General features: G+C 40.7%; 1 protein-coding gene and 1 non-coding gene across 3 annotated transcripts in view; both read left to right on the plus strand.

The window, feature by feature from the left end:
* Positions 1-23,773, plus strand: part of PACS1 (phosphofurin acidic cluster sorting protein 1) — a 173,586-nt gene that overhangs the window by 78,466 nt on the left and 71,347 nt on the right. The gene's annotated exons all lie outside the window — the stretch shown is intronic.
* LOC112204924 (small nucleolar RNA U13) lies at positions 1,716-1,820 on the plus strand. Its single transcript, XR_002938667.1, has one exon. It is a non-coding gene; the product is annotated as a small nucleolar RNA U13 (small nucleolar RNA).

Below are 23,773 nucleotides of genomic sequence, written 5' to 3' on the forward strand. Positions count from 1 at the left end.
GAGGTTATGCATCAGTACCCATGGTGGTTTCAGTAGAAAGAAATGATAGTGGAAAGCTGCAGCCTTACAGATGAGAGGTGCCAAAGAAGAGAAGTCAGGGATGGAAGAGAAGCTGGAAAGTTGAGGGGGGAATCCTGGAAACAAGAGAGGACTACAGAAAGGGGGAGGCCCCACATCTGAGTGAAAACTGCCCAAATTCCTGGTTGACTATTAAACTCTAAATGTATAGTGAAATCCCAGGGAGCCCAGCAAAACAAAAACAAAAATAAAAATCAGCCAACCAATGAAACAAAGCAAGCAGGCAGAGGCTAGAGAGGAATCTACCCTTAAAAGACAGACCTATACTAGATGAGATCTGTGAGGTTCATGCTTTTTAAAACAGTATATCCCTAAACTGTGAGCAGCGAAGCAGTGGAAAGCTGAAGCCTTACTGGCTTGGGGTTCAGAGGAAAGACCCTAATATTGCCCAAGCAGCTGAAAACTTAGGAGGAAATCACAAGAACACAAAAGTCACAGAGTGTGAGCCCCTAAATCTGAGTATGATCAGCCTAAATCCCTGGCTGTCTGCAGATTACACAGAAGCATGGGAGACCCCAGGGAGCTAGGCTAGATGTTGTAAGAGCTGAGCAGAGATAGCAGCTGCTTCATACGACAGGAGAGACAGTTTGCAGTTTGAATCCAGGCAGGTTAACTGCCTACTAGAATATAAAAAGAGAAAGTTCTCAGAAGAACACAGTAGAATCCAGAGTTGCTATAACATCTTATCTACAATGTCAAGTTTTCAATCTACAATTACAAGACATGTAAATAAAGTGGAAAGTCTAACTCATACTCAGGAAGAAAAGCAGTCAGTAGAGACTGACTCTGAGCATCTAAGTGGGTACAGTGTTGGATTTTGCAGGCAGACTGCAAAGCCACTGTGCTATGATCAAAGAATTAAAGGAAAAATAAGTGAACAGATAGAGAAATTGTAACAAAGAAATGGAAAGTGAAAAAATGGAAGTTGTAGAGCTCAAATAAGTAATAGCTGAAATAAAAACTCACTGGAGGCCGGGTGCAGTGGCTTACACCTATAATCCCACAACTTTGGGAGGTCAAGGCAGCAGGATCACTTGAGCTCAGGAGTTTGAGACCAGCCCGGGCAACATAGTGAGACCCCACCTCTACAAAGCAATTTTAAAATGATCCAGGCATGATGGTATGTGCCTGTAGTCCCAGCTACTTGGGAGGCTGAGGTGGGAGGATCGTTTGAGCCCAAGAGATCGAGGCTGCAGTGAGCTGTGATCGTGCCACTGCACTCCAGCCTGGCTGACAACATGTCTCAAAAGAAAAAAAAAGTTCACTAGATGTGCTCAACAGCAGTTTTGAAATGACAGAGAAAAGAATCTGTGCCGTTGAAGATAGATCAATAGAAATTATCCCATCCAATGAAGAGAGGAGCAAAGATTGAAAAGTGAGTAGAGCCTCAGAGACTTGTAGGACGATATCAGGTAGCCTAACATAAGTGTACTTGGAGTCTTAGAAAGGGAAGAGAAAAATAGGCAAAAAACAATATTTGAAGAAATAATATCCCCAAACTTCTTAAATATGGTAGAAAACACTATAGATTCAAGAAGTTCAGTGGAGTCTGAGCACAAAGAAAAAGCACTCATAGGCATATCATAGTCAAATTGCTGAAACCAAAGATAAAAAGAAAATCTTAAAAGCAGATAGAGATCCTTTTGCAGCTCATGAGTGTGACGATTGGGTGTTCATGCATGTGTGTGAGGTGTGCCACCCTCTGAACCTTGTTACAACATCAGCACATTACGTCTCTGAACTTGCATGGGGAGGGGAAGCAGGTAGAGAAAAGTGACACATTACATAAAAGGGATCAGTGTTACAAATGTGACTGACTTTTCATCAGAAATGAAGGAGGCCAGAAGACACTGGAACAGTATAGTCAAATACTGAGAGAAAAACCCTGTCAACCAAGAATCCAGTATCCAGAAAAACACATTTTCAAAAATGAGGGCTAAAGGCATTTTCAGAAAAACAAAAATTGAGAGAATTCATCACCAGCAGATTTCCACTAAAAGAAGTTTTCAGAATGAAGGGAAATGATACCAGGTGGTAACTCATCTACAGGAAGAAATAAGGAGCATTGGAAATAGTAAATATGTAGGTAAATATAAAAGACTATGATTTTTTTCCTTCTCTAATTTCTTTAAGATACATATGTGTTTTTTTTGAGATGGGGGTCTCACTATGTTGCCCAGGCTTGAGTGTGTTGGCTATTCACAAGGACAATTATGGTGCACTATAGCCTTGAACTCCTGGGCTCAAGCTATCATCCTGCTTCAGCCTCCTGAGTAGCAGAGACTACAGGCGTGTGCCACTGTGCCTGCTGGTGACATAAGAAACAAGATTTTAAAGATTTTATAACACTGTAGTGCTGGGTTTATAATGTACATATAGGTTGGTCACAGTGGCTCACACCTCTAATCTCAGCCCTTTGGGAGTTCAAGGTAGGAGGATTGCTTGAGCCCAGAAGTTTGAGGCCAGCTTGGGCAACATGGTGAGACCTTTTCTCTACCTAAAAAATAAAAAACCTGGCCAGGCGCGGTGGCTCACGCCTGTAATCCCAGCACTTTGGGAGGCTCAGGTGGGCGGATCACGAAATTGGGAGATCGAGACCATCCTGGCTAACACGGTGAAACCCCGTCTCTACCAAAAATACAAAAAATTAGCCGGGCATGGTGGTGGGCACCTGTAGTCCCAGCTACTCTGGGGGCTGAGGCAGGAGAATGGCGTGAACCCGGGAGGCGGAGCTTGCAGTGAGCCGAGATGGTGCCACTGCACTCCAGCCTGGGTGACAGAGCGAGACTGTCTTAAAACAAACAAACAAAAAAAACCTTTTAAACATAATATATATATAGGTGTAATTATGACAACAGTAGCACTAAGATGGGGCAGGGCAAATGGAAATTTACTGTTGTAAGATTTGTACATTTTACCTGCTTAGAAGAGACACACTTTAAACACAGAGACGCAGGTTAAAAGTGAAAGGATGGAAAAAGATTATACCATGAAAAGAATACACATAAGAAAGCTGAAGTGGCGATATTAACATCAAATGAAATAAATTTTAAGATGAGGAATATTGCTAGAGATTAAGGATACTTTATAATGATAAAAGGGTCAGTATCTTACAGAGCTATAAAAATCTTCAATGTGTATGTCCCTGATAACAGAGCTTCAAAATACTGAACCAGGTGCAGTGGCTCACGTCAGTAATCCCAGTGCTTTGGGAGTCCAAGGCAAGAGTATTGCTTGAGGCCAGGAATTCAAGACCAGCCTGGGCAACATAGTGAGATCCCATCTCTGCAAAAAAGTTTTAAAAATTAGCTTATTGTAGTGGTGCACACCTGTAGTCCTAGCTGCTCTAGAGGCTGCGGCAGGAGAATTGCTTGAGCCTGGGAATTCAAGGCTGCAGTGAGCCATGATAGCACCACTGCCCTCCAGCCTGGGCAACAGAGTGAGACCCTGTCTCTAAAAAATAAAAATAGAAAGGCTACTAGGACTGGTAAGTGAGTTTAGCGAGATACAGTAGGATCTCACTACTGTAAGAATACAAGGTCAGTATATCAAGAAAACCATTTATGTTTTGGTCAGAATACCAAAATAACAGATAACTGGAAAAAAAATTTTTAGTATTCCACTTGCCATATCATCCAAATACATGAAGTACTAGGGATAAATTTAACAAAATGTATGTAAAACTTACATACTGAAAACTACAAAATATTAGTATAAATAGGCTCGTGGATTGGAAATCTCAGTATCATAAACATAATCAGTTTTCTACAAATTCATCTGTAGATTCAATACATTCTCAATCAAAATTTCTGCGTATTTTTGTTGTAGAAATTGAAAAGCTGGTTCTAGAATGTGTATGGAATGCAGAGTACTTAAAACTGGCAAAGCCAGCAAAAATTGAGGACTGACTTCTACAGCACCGCAAGGCTGTGATACTGGCAAAATAATAGACATGTACATAAATGAGAAGATGGAATCCAGAAAGAGATCCACACGTAAATAGACAATTGATTTGCAGCAAAGGTCCTGAGGCAATTCAATGGGGAAAGGAACATCTTTTCAACACATGGTACAGCAGCAACTAAATATCTGTGTGGAAGAAAACAAACATTAACCCATACCTTATACGCTGCCCAGAAAGCTCAAAACGGACCAAAGTCCTAAACGAGTTAAAACTATAAAGCTTCTGGAAAAATTATAGGGGAAAATGTTCATGTGACTTCTGGGTGTGAAAAGATTTTCTAAGTAGGATACGAAAAGCACATACCATAAAATAAATGAATGCTAAATTGGACTTTATCAAAATTGAAATGTGCTCTTCAGAAAGGAATGAAGAAAATGTACAATATGGGATAAAATGTTTACAACAGATAAATCTGACAAAGGATTGTAAAGAACTCTTATAGTTCAGTAATAGTAACCCCATTTTTTAAATGCACAGAAGATTTCAAAGTATACTTCACAAGGTAAGATAAAACAGTGGCCAGGAGCTACATAAAATACTTCATATTATTAATTATCAGAGAAAAGCAATTTCCAGCCATAATGAACTACCGCTCTTTACCCTCTACGTATGGCTAAAATTTAAGCGACTGATAGCTCCAGGTGTTGGCAAGTATGTAGCACAAGCAGAACTTTCATATCCTCTGTTGAGAATGTAAAGTAGTACTAGTTTAGAGAACAGTAGTTTGTTTTAAAGTTAAACAACAGTTACTCAAGGATACAGTAATTCCATGCCTAGATATTTATCTGAGAGGAATGAAAACGCAGAGGCTTCTCCATGAGTGTTTGTAGCAGCGTATTGATGACGGCCAAAGGCTGGAAACAATCCGGGGGCTCATCAGGTGAATGGATGAACAAACTGTGCTGTCCCAGTCCAATGAGAGCTCTGAGCAGGAAAAAGGAGCTCTAGACAGCATGGATCTGGCTCAAAAACATGCTTTGTGAAAGAAGCCAGACCCAGAGGTGTACATGCTGTATATTTATATAAAAGTCTCAAAGGTGCAAACCAGTGGATAGTGACAATAAAATAAAGGAGTGATTGCCTGGGGCTTGGGTGGAGGGAAGATTGCAAAGAGGCGTAAAGGAACTTTCAAGGGTGATGGAAATGCTCAGTGTCTTTATTGTGGGGGTGTTTCCACTGGTATATTGTATGTAAATTTTGTTTATTGTCTGTAAATTATATCCTCCACAAAGTTGTTTCTTCATTTTTTAAATTATATATATATATATATATATATATATATTTTTTTTTTTTTTTTTTTTTAAAGACAGAGTCTTGCTCTGTCCCCCAGGCTGGAGTGCAGTGGTGTGTGATCTCGGCTCACTGCAACCTCTGCCCCCCAGGTTCAAGCCATTCTCCTGCTTTCCGCAGCTGGGATTACAGGCATGTACCACCACGCCCAGCTAATTTTTGTGTTTTTAGTAGAGATGGGGTTTCACCATGTTGGCCAGGCTGGTCTTGAACTCCTGGCCTTAAGTGATCCATCCGTCTTGGCCTCTCAAAGTGCTGGGATTACAGGCGTGAGCCACTGCACCTGGCCTAAAGTTGATTTTTAAAAAAATCTTTCCGGCTGGGCGTGGTGGCTCATGTCTGTAATCCCAGCACTTTGGGAGGCCGAGGCAGGCGGATCACAAGGTCAGGAGATCGAGACCATCCTGGCTAACACGGTGAAACCCTGTTTCTACTAAAAATACAAAAAATTACCCGGGCGTGGTGGCAGGCACCTATAATCCCAGCTACTCGGGAGGCTGAGGCAGGAGAATGGCGTGAACCTGGGAGGCGGAGCTTGAGTGAGCCGAGATGGCGCCACTGCACTCCAGCCTGGGCGACAGAGCGAGACTCTGTCTCGAAAAAAAAAAAAATCTTTCCATGGTTTAATAAAGGCAGCTATTCAGTATTCACTCTCTAGGTGATGATTATACTTTAGGTTGTTTATTCTCTTTCCCAGAACCTCTTTCTTGTTCAGGTATCAGATTCCTCTTTGTGGTGATGTTCTTCTAGGAAGAATGTTCTGACCCCAAGTTCTGGTCATTTTGCTTTGTTTGATAATTTTGTCTCCCCTCAATTACGTAGGATGGTACATGTTACCAAGTTGTGACCAATGACAAATGAACAGATGTCTTCAGGGTCAGGAGAGACTTTTAGAAAAGATGGAGAAATGAGATGGATTATATTTCCTCCCTCCCCAACCCCACTAAAATGACAGTAAAGGAATTTTCTTTTAAAAAAGTTACAAATCTATAAGGATGAAGAGATTGGGAGAGGAGATCACAGTGGGCCAGAATTTTTCCCTACAAAATTTTGAAAACTGAAATGTAGGTGCATATATGATGAGTCATTTAGGTTTCAACTTCACCTGCTCCACTAAGTATTTGCAGTGGAGGAAGCTAACAGGAAGCAATCCTGTTTTCAGCCACATGTGGGCCATGTTCTGAGATAAGTTTTAGGTACCTGTGAATATAGGATATACACTGGGGCTGAAAACAGGAAAATGAGTTGAAAGTCTGAATGTGGAAGAGTTAGCACCCCAGATCCCCATCCCCAAAGAATATGTGTGTCAAAGTCTAACCTGGGGAAACCCTGTTATAAATGAGGGTGGGAGGCAGGTTTCTTACCCAAAATAGTAGATCAAGTTGAAGTCTGCATATTCAGCCAGATCTTTCCACCTACCTTCCTGTCGTGGCTCCTACTGTCTTGGCTGTGGGACTTGTTATCACAGACACCATCTCTGCCCACCAAGACATTGAAAGATCTCAGAGCAACTGACCCATCCTTGGCTCCTAGAATACTCATTTATAAGCCCCTCAGCCAGGACATTATCACATTTCTGTCTGGGGAAATTGACTAGCCTATGGGAAAAAAAAAAAACCTAACATGGTATTTAGAATTTCCTTATCCCATCACATGCTGTGAGGTCCCACAGGAAGCAAGCGGTGCTTATCCACATAGAATTTCTAGTTAGCTCTTTAGCACCTCTTTTGTTTTTTGAGACAGGGTCTGGCTCTGTTGCCAAGGCTGGAGTGCAGTGGTATGATCACAGTCTTGGCTCACTGCAGCCTCCTTCCCCTGGACTCAAGTGATCTTCTCACCTCAGCCTCCCGAGTAACTGAGACTACAGATACGCGCCACCACACTTGGCTAATTTTTTTGTATTTTTTGTAGAGACAAGGTTTTGCCATGTTGCCCAGACTAGTCTCGAGCTCCTGAGCTCAAGTGATCCACCGGCTTTGGCTTCCCAAAGTGCTGGGACTACACGTGTGAGCCACTGTGCCCGGCCTGCACTTTGAAAAACAAATTCCTTAGAGATAAGATGTTACATCAAGGAAACAAGAGCAGGATGCCATGTAAAGGAACTATTCAAGAATGTTCTTGAGAATTGAAAAATCTCACTAAGTGAAGATTGCAGTAAAGCAGTTGGAAGATAGGCCGGGCGTGGTGGCTTACAACTGTAATTCCAACACTTTGGGAGGCCAATGTAGATGGCTCACTCGAGACCAGGACTTTAAGACCAGCCTGTGCAATATGGTGATGATACCCTGTCTCTACAAAAACAGAAAAAACTAACTGGGTATGGTGGGGCACACCCCTAGTTCTAAGTACTTGGGTGGCTGAGGTGGGAGTATTGTGTGAGCCCAGGAGTTCTAGGCTGCAGTGAGCTATGACACACCACCACACTCCAACCTGGGTGGCAGAGAGAGTAAAGTAAAGCAGTTGGTCAAAGATAACAGACAATAAGTGGAAGAAAAAAGAAAATTAAAGGATATCTAGGAGGTCCAACATCTGACTATTGGAGTTCTAGAAAGATGAAGGACAAGGCATTATTTAAAAAGCAACACAAGAGGTTTTCCCCAAAAATGTCTCAGATGGATAAGAGCTCACCCAGTGTCCAGAATGAAAAAAGTGATGAAAAAGACCCTCAACAGAGTACATTGTCATGAAATTTTGTGACACTGATGACAAATTTTAAAGGCATCAGAGAGAAAAGTCACATAAAAATGATCTAAAACAAGTGACATTAGACCAGTTAACAATAGCACTGGGATCTATAAGATAATAGATGAATGCCATCTAAAGCCTGATGGAAAAATTTTCAGTCTGTAATTCTACACCTAGTCAAACTGTCAAATCAAGAGTGAAAAATGTTTTCAGAAATGCAGGGTCTCGGCCGGGCGTGGTGGCTCACGCCTATAATCCCAGCACTTTGGGAGGCCAAGGCAGGTGGATCACCTGAAGTCGGGAGTTCGAGACCAGCCTGACCAACATGGAGAAACCCCATCTCTACTAAAAATACAAAATTAGCTGGGCGTGGTGGCACATGCCTGTAATCCCAGATACTCAGGAAGCTGAGGCAGGAGAATCACTTGAACCCGGGAGACGGAGGTTGCCGTGACCCAAGATCACGCCATTGCCCTCCAGCCTGGGCAACAAGAGCAAAACTCAGTCTCAAAAAAAAAAAGAAATATTGAGTCAAAGAGTATGTGCATATGCAAGGTGGGGAGACATTACCAAACTGCCCTCCATAGGGGTGTGCCAGTTACATTCCCACAAGCTAGGTACCAGTGCCTGCTTCCCCACAGCCTGGCCAAGAGATTGTCGTAGGTTTTTCAGTTTTGGGGGTGGGGGAGCGGGTGGTATTTGCTGATCTGGTAAATGTAGGATGGCAGCTGTTTAGTGTTGATCAATCCACCCTTATGAGACTGACATGGAAGATTACTCCACTTTCACAGAAACAGTGGAAAAAGTCCAGCTATCTTTACATTTAACAAGCTGTAAGGAAATGCTAACGGATTAAGAAATTAACCACAGGACCTAATTAGAAAAAGATCTGGCAACATGCCCAGCTCATCCAGCGGCAGAGGGAGAAAATATTCTGCATTCGTGACACTGTTTAGAAAGGGGTAATTTAAATGCCCTTTAATCTGGGCTAGTATTGTCCAATTAAGAAGTCTGTTAGGATGATAACACTTGGGTTTTTTAATACTTAGTGTGGTGAAGCAGATTTATTTTCTCCCCTTAGTATATTTATATTGAATGGTAAAGGTTATAGTTTAATTAAATAAGCTACACATTTCCTGTTTCCTTTTAAACCACTGTGCTAGGAGTTAGATTCATTAAGAGTTGGACATGGTCTCTGTTCTTCAACACATTAGCGCAATGTGACTGAAATTCAAATTGGAGTTTGACACCGAAGTTTTATATCTAATTTAGGCAGCCTAACCTAGTTAACACAGATTGGTGCTAGATCCTGGCTGACACCCACTAGCTGCGTGACCTCAGGTAAACTACTGAAGTTTTCTGCACCTCAGTTTTCTCAAATATAAAATAAAGATTATAATTGTTTTGAGGATTAAATTATATACATTGCACATAACAGTATCTGGCTTATAGTGTTATATGTTTGCCAGTATGATGTTACACCCCCACAAATTGTGAAAGTTTTGTTTAAAAATATATTTTCCTGATTAAAAAAATTAATGCATGATCTTTATAGGAAATGTGGGATATATAGAAAAGCTTATTTTTTTTTGAGATGAGGTCCCTTGGCCAAGATGGAGTACGGTAGCCCTAACATGACTCACTGTATCCTCAATCTCCTGGGCTTGAGTGATTCTCCCACCTCAGCCTCCCAAGTAGCTAGGACTACAGGCATGTGCTACCATGCCTGGCTGATTTTTTTTTTTTTTTTTTTTTTTTTTTTTTGGCAAGGGAGTGAGGGTGGGGATGACGTCTCACTATGTTTCCCAGGCTGGTCTTGAACTCCTTAGGCTCAAGCGATCCTCCTGCCTCGGCCTCCCAAAGTGCTGGGATTATAGGTGTGAGCCACCGCACCTGACCAAAAAGCATTTTTTAAAAACTCATCTATCACCTCACCACTAATAGAACAGTGTTAGCATCTGGGCACATCCTCAGAGGCAGTCTTGCTTGCATTGTGGTTAAGAACATGGACTCTGAAGCCACCTACCTGGGTTCATATTCAGGTCCCACTGTTTACTAATCTCTGTTCATCTCTCTCAGTTTCCTCATCTGTAAGATGTGGCTAATAGTACCCCTCACTTAGTGAGGATAAAAGATGCTAATATATGTAGAGCATCTAGAATAGGCGAGGCAGAGGTAAGTGTATGTGTTTGTGTTGTTGTCGTTATTCTGTCTGTGTATATGGCCAAAGTTTAAAGAAATTTCATCAGCCTCTGAAATAGAGAATATATATATGGCACTAATGAGTGGTGCCGGCAGGCAAGAAGTGCTACAGGGGATAAACAAACATACACAAATATGTAATTTCTGTGACTGGCAGATGGCTGAAAGGCACTAAAAAAAAATTAGCCGGGCGTGGTGGCATGTACCTGTCATTTCAGCTACTCAGGAGGCTGAGGGAGTTAGGATCATAAGAGCCCAGGAGTTCAAAGCTTCAGTGAGCCGAGATCACACTGCTGTACTCTAGCCTGAGGGACAGAGCAAGAATCTATCTCTAAAACAAAAATAAAAACACCAAATAAATAAAAATAAAGAAGGCACTAGAGTGGAGATAGGAAACTGAAGTAGAGCGGATGGAATCTTAGTTCCCCCTAGCTAACTGGAAAATAATTTCTTCCTGGGCAATTAGAAAAAAAAGTGAATAAATCTTTGGTTTAAAACTCAAGTAAAAGATAAGAATGTCTATATTGTGGGTAATAAAAAAAGATCCTATTACTCTAATTTCATTGGGACAATGAATAAATTCCCACTTTAAATCTCAGCCAGAAAAGTAAGTAGAAATTCAATTGGCTACATTTTTTTTTCCTACGGAAAAACCCTTACTCTGATTTGCAAAACAGATAAATTAGAGAATGAGCATTCACAGCCTCGAGAGATTCACTATTGACTTCCTATAAATAATAGCTTTTCCACAGTCAGGTTGGATTCCAGGAGGAATGTGATGATTGCCATGAGAGGCAAACACACATTATTTTAGGAGCCCAACCTGATGGATATTAATTGGTGTAGTGGGTTGAATATTGGCCCTCAAGTAACCCCTGGTACTTAGGAATGTGACCTTATTTGGATCGAGAGTCTTTGAAGATGAGATAATCTTGGATTGAAGACAGACCTGAAATCCAATGACTGATGTTTTCTGTTGGTGGTGGTGGTGGTTTTTTTTTTTTTTTTTTTTTTTTTGAGACAGTGTCTCTGTCGCCCAGGCTGGCGTGCAGTGGTGTGATCTCAGCTCACTGCAACCTCTGCCTCCCAGGTTCAAGTGATTCTCCTGCCACAGTCTTCCCAGTAGCTGGGATTACAGGCACCCGCCACCACGCTAGGCTAATTTTTGTATTTTTAGTAGAGACAGGGTTTCTCCATGTTGACCAGGCTGGTCTAGAACTCCTGACCTTAGGTGATCTGCCCACCTCGGCCTCCCAAAGTGCTGGGATTACAGGCCTGAGCCACCACGCCTGGCCTGATGTTCTTATAAGAGGAAGGAGAGAGAGTTTTAAGACATAGAAATGGGAGAAAGGCTATGTGAAGACAGAGGCCAAGGTTGGAGTGACAGGGCCAAGAATGCCCAGGATTCCCAGCAGCCACTGGGGGCTGGAAGGGGCCAGGCGGGATGCTCCCTTAGAGCCTTTACAGGCCGCACAGCCCTGCCTACACCTTGGTGTTGCTCTTCTGGTCTCCAGAGCTATGAGAGAATAAATTATGGTTGTCTTAAACCACCAAGTTTGTGGTAATTTGTTGTGGCAGCTTTAGGAGATGAAAACAAGGCATAATTTGAAGTTGTCAATGGGAAAATTATTTTATGTACATGCGCAAAAATATATTTGCTAAGACTAATGTGTCTATTATGTGAAACCAAGTAAGCAATGTTAAAATTTTATCCGCAGTAAATGTGGGGTTGGAGAAGTCAAAGATACCATTTTAGATATCAGCAATCCTGATGGGTATAATAAAATGACCCTTTTTATTTGGAAAATTTGAAGACTGAATATGGTTATTAAATTTGCCATTGGAGAATAACTAGAAATCTAAAAGTGATACAAGTAAGTCTCATTTCCTATTAAAACAAAAAAGTTTATTGCAGTTTCTCCTTAAAAATAGTTACTGGTGGCCGGGTGTGGTGGCTCACACCTGTAATCCCAGAACTTTGGGAGACCGAGGTGGTTGGATCACTTGAGGTCAGGAGTTTGAGAACAGCCTGGCCAACATGGTGAAATGCCATCTCTACCAAACAATACGGAAATTAGTTGGGTGTGGTGGTGCGTGCCTGTAGTCTTAGCTGCTCAGGGAGGCTAAGGTGAGAGAACTGCTTGAACGAGGTGAGCAGAGGTTGCAGTGAGCTGAGATTGCTCCACTGCACTCCAGCATGGGCGACAGAGTGAGACCCTGTCTCAAAAAAAAAAAAAAAAAAAAAGTTATTGGTAGTCTGGCCTGATGCTGTCCTATCCCAGTATCTCAGTCACACCCAGCATTTATAATTACCTGGAAACCATGCTTTGTTTTTGTATTGCTGCTAACATTTCTGATACAAAGCTAGATGATTATTCAGATCTTACGTCTAAAATTTATACTTCCTGTATTGAGGTCTCAACAGTAGACTTAAAGATGCTCATTCATATCATCTTCCACAAGGTGGAAGATCTTTGAATAGGTAGCTATGATGTGATGTGTATTGTTATTTGAATCAAAGTCGTCTGGTTTCAAACAGTAAGATAATGGTATTTTCTGTCTGTGAAGTCCTTTATCAGGAATGTCTAAGGATTATTTTGTTTTCTCTCTCTGAGTGCAGCTGTTTGTTTCTAAAGCAAAATATAGGTCTTGCCTTGAGGTGGGATAGATAGGGAGATCAGAGAAAGATGGAATTATCTCTGGTCAAAAAACCCCAGCTGATTATACAATGCTTTAAAATGTACCATTTAAAGGTAAAATAGCAAGTTGTTTTGGCCTCCGTGACCTATTTTTAAAAAATGTTAATTGTCTTTGTAGATAAAGACATCTGGAGTCCAAATTGCAGTTTTCTTACTCTGTTTAAGCATTGTAAGACTGTCAGAAGCTGAACTTTGTGGGAGGGGAGTCAAGTGAGGAGAGAATGCAAGTAAGAAAGGAAAAAGAGTGAAATCACAAGTTGGTGTTTCCCGTCCTGGCTTTTCGGTTCACGGGAAGTGGCAGAATCTGGATTTAATGCCTCCATAATTGGGAAAAAGAGCAGAAATCTTCATATTTAGCCTCTGGGTATTACCGTGCAGCTTTCGAACTCTACAGAGTTAATGATTTCTTCCATGTGCGTTTTTCAGTTCATCACTCAAGTCTTGTTACAGAGGAGATACAGATCAACTCCTGATCTATATGATTTCAAAAATAGCACAGTGACCCTGGGGTAATGATATGGTAGGACATAATTGAACCTTTCTGGGCACTTGTGTGCTATGTCATTTGTCCTGTATGTAGTTCTAGAGTGACATCAGATCTATTAAAAAAATTTTTTTTTCATTTGTGAGTATAGTCCCAGCTACTGGGGAGGCTGAGGCAGGAGGATCCTTTAAGCCCAGGAGTTCAAATCCAGCCTGGGCAACATAGTGAGATCACTGTCTCTTAATACATATATATATTTTATATATGTATTATATAATATATAATATATAATACATATATATGTATTATATATATGTATTATATAATATATATTATATAATACATATATATAATACATATATATGTATTATATAATATATATTATATAATACATATATATGTATTTTTTTTTTTTGTAAAGACGAAGTCTCATTATGTTGCCCAGGCTGGTCTTGAACTCCTGAGCTCAAGTGATCCTCCTGCCTCAGCCTCCCAAAGTGCAGGAATTACAGGTGTGAGCCACCGCACCTGGCCTTCTAAAATTTTTTTTAAATAACAGTTTTAAAACATTGTTTATAGTTTGTTGACATTACATTCAGGTCCCCCTTCACATCTCTTCCCTATATTCTCAGGTGAAACTTCACTTCTCTCTTAACAGGGAATCCTCAGAACCACAAGAGATCTTAGAGAACATGTGGTCCCAACATCTTAACAAGCTGTGCTAGAAATTGAGTTGGTGGCCTTACTGCTGGCCAGTGTGGAGACCAAGCTGCAGGTGCAGGTTCCTTCTGCTGTACAGCATGCCCTTTATTGCAGCTTGAAATCTTGTCCTCTGTCCTCACTTTCATCTGCAACTGATTGTCTTCCTAAGAAGGAAAGATCCTTTAGTCAAATGTTTTTCCTGCTCCACTGAAATGTCTACTATTGTAGTCACCAGTATTCTTCATTCTGCCAGATCCGGTGATGAGTTTTCTGTTCTCAGCTTATTCCACTCCTCGGCAGCATCTGACACATCTTCTCGACCACTTTCTTCTCTAAGTTGTGAAGGCGTGTCCTTCCGGTTTTCCTCCCTCATCGGCAGCTCCTCAGTTTCCTTTGCTGAACTTTTCTCCTCTGCCAGACTTCTAAGCCTTGGAATACCCAGGGTCCCATTCTTGGCCTATTCTCTTTTCTACCTGAACTCTCCTCTGGAAGATCTTAGCCAATCCCATTGCTTTAAATACCATCTCTATGCCTCGACTCCTAAATCTGTCTCTCTAGGCTGATCTTTCCGTTGAGATCAAAACTCATAAGCAGCTGGCCTAATAGTAATTCAGTTTTCTACTCAGATATTTAAGATGTCTCAAACTTGCATGTCCTGACTTTTCTGCCCTATTTACCCCAAAACTTCTCCCAGTCTCCTTTGTCTGATTAAACAGCACCACCATCCATCCACCCTGTTGCTCAAGCCAAAAGCCCAGAAACATCTTGGAGTTTTTCTATTTGCCCCATACCCTGTGGGTATTTATATATATATGTATTAAGGGTAAAATATATATATGTATTAAGAGACAGTGATCTCACTATGTTGCCCAGGCTGGATTTGAACTCCTGGGCTTAAAGGATCCTCCTGCTTCAGTTCATCATCAGCAAGACCCGTCAATTCTATCAGTGTTCCTGAGTTCCACACTTAAATCCAGCTTTACTACTCTTCAGAACAAACTTCTTCCTGCCTTTCCTGGGCCACGCCACAGCCTCCTAACTGGTTTTCCTGTTTCCACTCTCCCCTTTCTTTGTCCATTATTCACCTAGCAGCAGGGCGATCTTGCACAAATCATTTTCTATCACCTCTTTGTTTATAATTCTTCAGTGGCTTTCCATCATAAACAAAATAAAGGTCCCTACTGCATAGTCCAGGCTCCGTTTGCCTCTGACTTCACATCTTTTTGTTTGTTTGTTTGTTTTGTTTTTGAGACAGAGTCTTACTCTGTCACCCAGGCTGCAGTGCAATGGCATGGTCTTGGCTCACTGCAACCTCTGCCTCCCGGGTTCAAGCAATTCTCATGCCTCAGCCTCCCGAGTAGCTGGGACTACAGGTGCCCGCCACTACACCCAGCTAATTTTTGTATTTTTTGTAGAGATGGGGTTTCACCATGTTGGCCAGGCTCTCTCGAACTCCTCACCTCAGGTGATCCACCTGCGTTGGCCTCCCAAAGTGCTGGGATCACAGGCGTGAGCCACCATGCACAGCCTGATGTCACATCTTACAGCTGTCGTCATTTGCCATGCACTAGACATCCTTGCCTTGTTTCCTTCAAATATCCCAGCCTCACTTTATTTAGGTTTCATCTTCTTTTTTAAAGTTTTACTCTATATGTATTTCCCTGCACAATTAATCGTTTATTTTTGCTTGGTTTTGAATTTGATATAGTACAATATTATAGGTAGTCTTCTGCAGCTTAAGCTTAGTTCATTCACTTTCATTGCTGGATAGCTTTTGATTGTGTGAATTTACAGATTTGTCTACTCCTCTGACAGTGTACACTTGGGTTCTGATGAGAACAGTGCAAATATTGTCTAGTATATAAGGAACTTATAATGGGCCAGGCAGTGTTCTCAGTGCTTTTATATATATGGGCACTAAGAGCAACCCTATGAGTTGGTATTATTACGATGCTCATTTTTCAGATGAGGGAGCAGAGGCATAGGAAGATGAGTAACTTACCCTTGTCATCTGGTAATGAGTGAAATTGCTGGATCATGGACTTCACATATGTTTAGCCTCAAAAGATGATGCCTAATAGTTTCTGAAGTGATTGTACCAGTTGATACTCCCACCAGCAGCATATGAGTTCCCATCGTGCCGCATCTTCACACACACCTAGTTTTGCCAAATTTGTGGGTGTAAAATGGTATTTTGATTTCAATTTGCATTTCCCCGATTCCTAATGATTTGAGCATATTTTTGTATATTTATTATCCATTAGTGTTTCCTCTTCCGGAAACATGGAGCGTCTGTTCATGTCTTTTGCCCACTTTTCCATTGATTTGTCAGTCTTTTTCTTACTGACTTATAGTTCTTTCCCTTTGTCAGTATTAGGAGTTTCAGTCTTCTCTGGGTTCATGGCTTTGGCTTGTCTTTTTTTTTTTTTTTTTTTTTTTTTTTTTGAGACAGGGTCTTACTCTGTGATCCAGGCTGGAGTGCAGTCATAGCTCACTGCAACCTCGAACTCCCGGCCTCAACTGATCCTCCCACCTCTGCCTCCCAAAGTACTGGAATTACAGGCATGAGCTACCACAGCTGCCTTTGGCTTGTCTTTTGAGTCTCTTTTTGGTGTCTCTTGATGAATAGAAATTCCTAATTTTAATATAGTTGGATTTCTCATTGTTTTCAATGTCTTATTTTTAGAAATCTACTCTTACCTCAGAGTCATAAAAATATTGTCCAATATTCTAAAATTTTGCCTTTCACATATAAGTATTTAAGCTACATGAAGACTGTTTTTATGTATGGTGTGAGGTGTGGATCCAACTTTCCTTTTTTGCATTTCATAGTTTATTTTTTTTCCCAGTTATTGAAATACTGCCTTTTTCTTATATTGTTTCTGCATGATTGTGGGATTATTTCTGGGCACTCTATTCTGTTTCATTGATCTTTTTGTTGTTCCTTCACTAATACCATAGTGCTTCAACTACTGTTTCTTTACAGTAAATCTAGATACCTGATAGCCTAATTTCCCCACCTTGTTTCTTTTCTTCAGGAGTGTCTTACAGTGGTGTGATCATGGCTCATTGCAACCTCAACTTCCCAGACTCAAGCAGTCTTCCCACCTCAGCATCCCAAGTAACTGGGACCACAGGCACATGCCACCACCATGCCTGGCTACTTTTTAAAAATTTTTTGTAGAGATGGGGTCTCGCCATGTTGCCCAGGCTGATCTTGAACTCTGGGCTTAACTGATCTGCCCACCCTGGCCTCCCAAAGTGTTGGGATGACAGGCATGAGCCACCATGCCTGGCCTGCTCCTCCTTATAAATTTTAGAATTAGCATCTGTGGAAAATCCTGTTGGAATTTTGATCGGTGTTGTGTTAATTTTTTATATCAATTTGGAGGAGAATCAACGTATCAATGCTAGAGTGTCTCTTGTGCATGAACATGGCATCTCTTTTGTCTTACAATGACATTTGTATACGTACAGTATATCTTACAACTCCATGCAGGTCTTGCACATCTTATGGAGCGAGACAGTGTAGAGACAGCATAGAGTAGTGGTTTTAAGAGCAAAGGCTTCGGAACCAGGCTGCCTGGTTTCAGTCCTCACTTAGCTGCTTACGGTGTCATCTTGGGTTTCAATCCTGTTGGTTTCAATCCTCACCTAGCTGCTTACAATGTCATCTTGGGTAAGTCAGCCTCTCTGTGCCTCATTTTCCTCATCTGTAAAATAGGCGCTAATATTTCTACTTCATAGGGGCATATAGTAAATGCTCAGTGGTTGGTAGCTGTTGCTATTATTTTGTTTTATCCCTAGGTGTCTTATTTTTTGTTGCTTCCTAAATAGTATATATATGTGTGTGTGTGTGTGTGTGTGTGTACATTTACACACATTTACATTTTTTAATTTTACATTTTTAAATTCTTTGTTGCTGGTGTTTAGAAATGCATTTGAGTTTCAGAAATCTAGCAACCTGGTTAATCTCTCATTAAGCCTAATAATGAGAATTCTTCTGGATTTCCCAAATGGGCTATCATAAATCAACCTGCAGATAATGGCTTTTGTTTCTTCCATTTCAAACTTCATATTTTTATGTCTTTTTTGTTATTTTACTGAGCTGGTCTTTTTTTGCTTTTAGCTGAACAGCCTTCTCAAATAGCTAGTCTTGACAACAGTATAACCTTGAATAAAAGTGGGACTGGTGAACACCTTGTCTTATTCCTAGTTTTTAAGAGAACGTTCTAATGTTTCACTATTAAAGTGTTTGCTGTAGATTTCTGATGTGTATCTTTTATGTCAAGGAATGTATTCTATTCCAAGTTTGCTAAGAGGACTTATCATAAATGGATGTTGAGTTTTACCAAATGCTTGATATAAATCTGTTGAAATGATAATATATTTTGTCCTTTAATCTGTTAATGATGAAGATTACAGGCATTGGTTTTCTAATGTTAAAGCATCTTTACATTCCTGAAATAAATCTAAATCTAACTGGTTCATTACTTTTTTTTTTTGGAGACAGAGTCTCGCCCTGCCACCCAGGCTGGAATGCAGTGGCTCAATCTTGGCTCACTGCAACCTCTGCCTCCCAGGTTCAAGCGATTCTCCTACCTCAGCCTCCTGAGTAGCTGGGATTACAGGTGTGTGCCACCACGCCCGGCTAATTTTTTTTTTTTTTTTTTGTATCTTTAGTAGAGATGGGGTTTCATTCACCATGTTGGCCAGGCTGGTCTCGAACTCCTGACCTTGTGATCCACCTGCCTTGGCCTCCCAAAGTGCTGGGATTACAGGTGTGAGTCACTGTGCCCGGCTATTTTTTACATACATTATTTGTTTTGCTAATATTTTGTTTTAAAATTTTTCATTACTGATCATAAAAGAGATTGGCTAATTATTTTTCTTTCTTGGGTACTGAGGTTATGTTAATTTTATGAAATGAATTGGAAAGTGTTTCCTCCTTTTGATCCTCTGGAAGAATGTATATAAGATTAAAATGATATTTTCTTTGAACATTTGGTAGAATTTGCCTGTAAAGATAATCTGGACTTGGTGTTCTCATTTTCAGAAGAGTTTAAACTACTGACCACTGTCTTTAATAGTTGTAGAAACTTTCAGGTATTCTCTAGCTTCCTTAATAATTTCTGTTAAATTATATGTTTCTAGAAATCTACCTTTTTCATCTAAGTTTCCAGCTTTACTTGCATAAAGTGGTTTGTGGCATAGTGTAGTCTTATGAATCTTCGCTTAATCTGGAGTATGCTCCTTGAAAAACAATTCTAGGTTTCTAGATTTTATTAGCCTCTTAAGACTAATATATATATGCTTTCTATTCTGTGAAATTTGCTTTTATCCTGCTTTCTTTTAGATTTTTAGGCTTATTTGGCTGTCCCTTTATTTTTTACTTCTTAATGGCTGCTTAATTCATTAATTTCAGCATTTCTTCTTTTCTCATATAACTACTTAAAGCTGTTGTTTCCTTTAAAAAATAATAAAATAAAGTTTCCCCTAATACCTGCTTTAATGGCATAGCAAAGTTTTGATACGTCATATTTTAGTGTTTGGTTCTGAATATTATCTGATTTATATTATAACTTCTTCTTTGACCCATGAGTTCTTTACAGGGTTGTTTTTATACTTTCAAATGCATTCTCTTTAAAGTTATCTTCTTATTACTGATTTCTAATTTAATTGCATTTTAATGAGAAAAAGTAGTTCTCATATTACTGATTCTTTGAAATTTATTGGTAAAGGCTGGGTGGGCATGGTAACTCATGCCTGTAATCCTGGCACTTTGGGAGGCTGAGGCAGGTGGATAGCTTGAGTCAAAGAGTTCGAGACCAGCCTGGGCAACATGATGAAACCTCATCTCTGAAAAAACAAAAAAAAAAAATTTGCAGGGTGTGGTGGCATGCACATTAGTCCTAGCTACTTGGGAGGCAGAGATTGCAGTGAGCCGAGATTGTGCTACTGCACTCCAGCCTGGTTGACAGAAAAAAACCCTGTCTCAAAAAAAAAAGAAAAAAAAAGGAAATTTGTTGGTAACTTACTTTATACCTAAATACAAGATCAGTTTTTGAAAACATTCTATGTATGTTTGAAAAGATTGTGTATTCTCTTGTTGTGGGGTTCCGGATTTCATGTGTTCGTTTGAATATTGGTAATGTTAGCATTTTTTTCTGTTTAATTATCAATTACTAAGAGAGGTATGTTAAAATATGCCCCTCTGATAAGTAAGCTTGTCACTGTCTTATACTTTTGTCAGTTTTTGTGGTATTTATTTTTAAGACATTTTATTAAGTTTATATAGGTCTAGAATTATCTTCCTGATGATTCTCTCTCTAGTAATTCTATTTTGTCTAATATTATCTATTCCAGCTTTCTTTTGATTATTATATATCTGGTATAACTTTCTAGTCTTATTCTAGGTGAATCTTATGAAGAACATATAAGTAGGTTTTGTTTTATAAATCTAATCTATATCTTTTACCTTAGGAGTTTAATATATTTATACTTACTGTGGCTATTGATATCCATAGGTGTTTTTTCTGCCATCTTAACTTATGCTTTCTATTTGTTCTTTTTTTGGGGGGGCGGTGTCTCTATTTCTGGATGACTCTTTAGCCTTCTTTGTCTCGTTTTGAATTCGTTGATGGTTTTTCTCTCATTCCATTTTTCTTTTCTTTTCTTTTTTTGAAACGGAGTCTCGCTCTGTCGCCCAGGCTGGAGTGCAGTGGCGCAATCTCGGCTCACTGCAAGCTCCGCCTCCCAGGTTCACGCTATTCTCCTGCCTCAGCCTCCCGAGTAGCTGGGACTATAGGCGCCCACCACCACGCCCCGCTAATTTTTTGTATTTTTAGTAGAGACGGGGTTTCACCATGTTAGCCAGGATGGTCTCGATCTCCTGACCTTGTGATCCGCCCGCCTCGGCCTCCCAAAGTGCTGGGATTACAGGCGTGAGCCACCGCGCCCGGCCTCATTCCATTTTTCTAAACTATGCATTCGAAAGATAGACATTCAACTTTTATTTTCTTAGTTTACTCTCAAGCTTTGAATGTGAATACTTAAGAGTTTAAAGTTAGTCAATTTCCATTCTCTTCTGAAACAATTAAAGGCCCTAAAAAATGCTTTAATCCAGTCAGTTCCTCCCACCACGCTTGCCGTACCGTTTACTGTGCGTAAATCAGACATTGCCATTCTTGTTTTATAAAAGCAATGTTTGTTTAAATTTCCCTATATTTTTACAGTTTTCTTTGTCCATCATTTATTTTTCTATCCTTGATCGTCTTTCTGGGACCTTTCCTTACTTTTACGGTATATCCTTAAGACACTTCATGAAATGTGTGAGCCAGCCTCCACGGTCTCCCTTATGATTGTGGCTCTCTGTGACTCACACGCCCACACCGAAGAGGGCTGACCTGTGTAAGCATTGGAACGTTGCAGCAGTGATGGAGCGTGACTTCTGAGGCTGGGTCATAAAATACGTTGCACCTTTTTGCCTTGCTCTTTCTTGGGCCACTCACTGTGGGATGCCGGCTGCCATGTCATGAGGTTATCAAGCAGTCCTGGGAGGATTCCATGTGGAGAGGAACTGAGGCTCCCTGTCAACTGCCAGTACAAACTTGCCAGCCTTGCAAGGCAGCCACACGGGCAGCAGATCCTGCAGCCCCATCAAAGTGACTGTAGCCCCAGCCACCAACTGGATGGCAACCTCACAAGAGATCCTGAGCTAGGACCACCTAGCCCAGCTGCTTCTGAATCTCTGACACACAGAAACTGTGAGATAATAAATGTGTTTTGCAGCCGGGTGCGGTGGCTCACATCTCAGCACTTTGGGAGGCCGAGGCAGCCAGATCACAAGGTCAAGAGATCGAGACCATCCTGGCCAACATGGCGAAACCCCGTCTCTACTAAACATACAAAAATTAGCTGGGCGTGGTGGCGCGTGCCTGTAGTCCCAGCTACTCAGAAGGCTGAGGCAGGAGAATCGCTTGAACCCGGGAGGCGGAGGTTGTAGTGAGCTGAGATCACACCACTGCACGCCAACCTGGTGACACAGCGAGACTCTGTCTCAAAAAAAAAAAAAAAGTGTTATCAGTATTGTTACACAGCAGTAATTAATACACATTAGTGAGAGTATTCTGGTAGTAAACTCTGTTTTTATCTTAAAATGTTTTTTGATTTTGGGTTTTTTTTTTTTTTTTTTTTTTTTTTGTGGAGACAGGGTCCTGCTATGTTGCTCAGTCTGGTCTTAAACTCCTGGGCTCAAGCAGTCCTCCCACTTCACCCTCCCAAGGTGCTGACATTACAGGCATAAGCCACCACATCCAGCCATCTGAAAATGTCTTTAATTAATGCCCATTCCTAAAATATATTTTATCTATATATACAATTCTGTATTCACAATTATTTTCTCTCAGCATATTGAAGACATTTTTTATTTTCTTCTGAATTCCATTATTGCTGTTAAAAGTCCATTGTCAAATAAAAGACTTGTATCTAGACTATGTAAAAAACCTAACACTCAGCTGGGCGCAGTGGCTCACGCCTGTAATCCTAGCACTTTGGGAGGCCGAGGCAGGCGGATCACTTGAGCTCAGGAGTTCGAAACCAGCTTGGCCATCATGGTGAAACCCTGTCTCTACTAAAAAATACAAAAAATTAGCTGGGCATGGTGGTATGTGCCTGTAATCCCAGCTACTTGGGAGGCTGAGGCAGGAGAATCGCTTGAACCCGGGAGGCAGAAGTTGTAGAGAGCCAAGATCATGCCACCGCACTCCAGCCTGGGCAACAGAGCGAGACTCCATCTCAAAAAGAAAAAGAACCTAACACTCAACAAACACCTCAGTTTAAAAATGGGCAAAAGATTCGGGCCAGGCGTGGTGGCTCACACCTGTAATCCCAGCACTTTGGGATGCCAAGGTGGGCAGAACACCTAAGGTCAGGAGTTCGAGACCAACTTGGCCAACATGGCGAAACCCTGTCTCTACTAAAAATACAAAAATTAGCTGGCCTGGTGGCACGCGCCTGTAATCCCAGCTACTCAGGAAGCTGAGGCATGAGAATCACTTGAACCTGGGAGGTGGAGGTTGCAGTGAGTCGAGATCATGCCATTGCACTCCAGCTGGGCAACGGAGCAAGACTCTGTCTCAAAAAAAAAAAGGCAAAAGATTTGAATAGAGATTTTACCAAAGAAGATATGCCAAATAAACACTTGAAATGATGCTCAAAATCATTAGTCGCTTGAGAAAGGCAAATTAGTCACGAGGGAAATCCAAATTAAAACCACATTAAATAAAATAACAAAAAAATCAAAAAACCATAATAAGATAACACTTACTGAATGACCTTAATCAGAAAAGCAGACAATAATAAATGGTGGTGAGGATATAGAGAAACAAGAACCCTCATACATTGCTGGTAGGAATGTAAAATGGCATAGCCACTTTGGAAAATACTTTGACAGTTTCATAAGAAGTTAAACATAAATTTACCATATGACCCTGCAATTCCAGTGGTAAATATACACCCAGGAGAAATGAAAGCTGGGTCCAAAACATTCAAAGACTTGTATGTTCATAACATCATTATTCATTAAAACTAAAAAGTGGAAACCACTCAAGTGTCCACCAACTTGTAAATGGATAAATAAATATTATTCACCAATAAAATGAATAAAAT

The sequence above is a fragment of the Pan troglodytes genome, chromosome 9 (assembly GCF_028858775.2).
Source record: "Pan troglodytes isolate AG18354 chromosome 9, NHGRI_mPanTro3-v2.0_pri, whole genome shotgun sequence".
NCBI classification, from domain to species: domain Eukaryota; kingdom Metazoa; phylum Chordata; class Mammalia; order Primates; family Hominidae; genus Pan; species Pan troglodytes.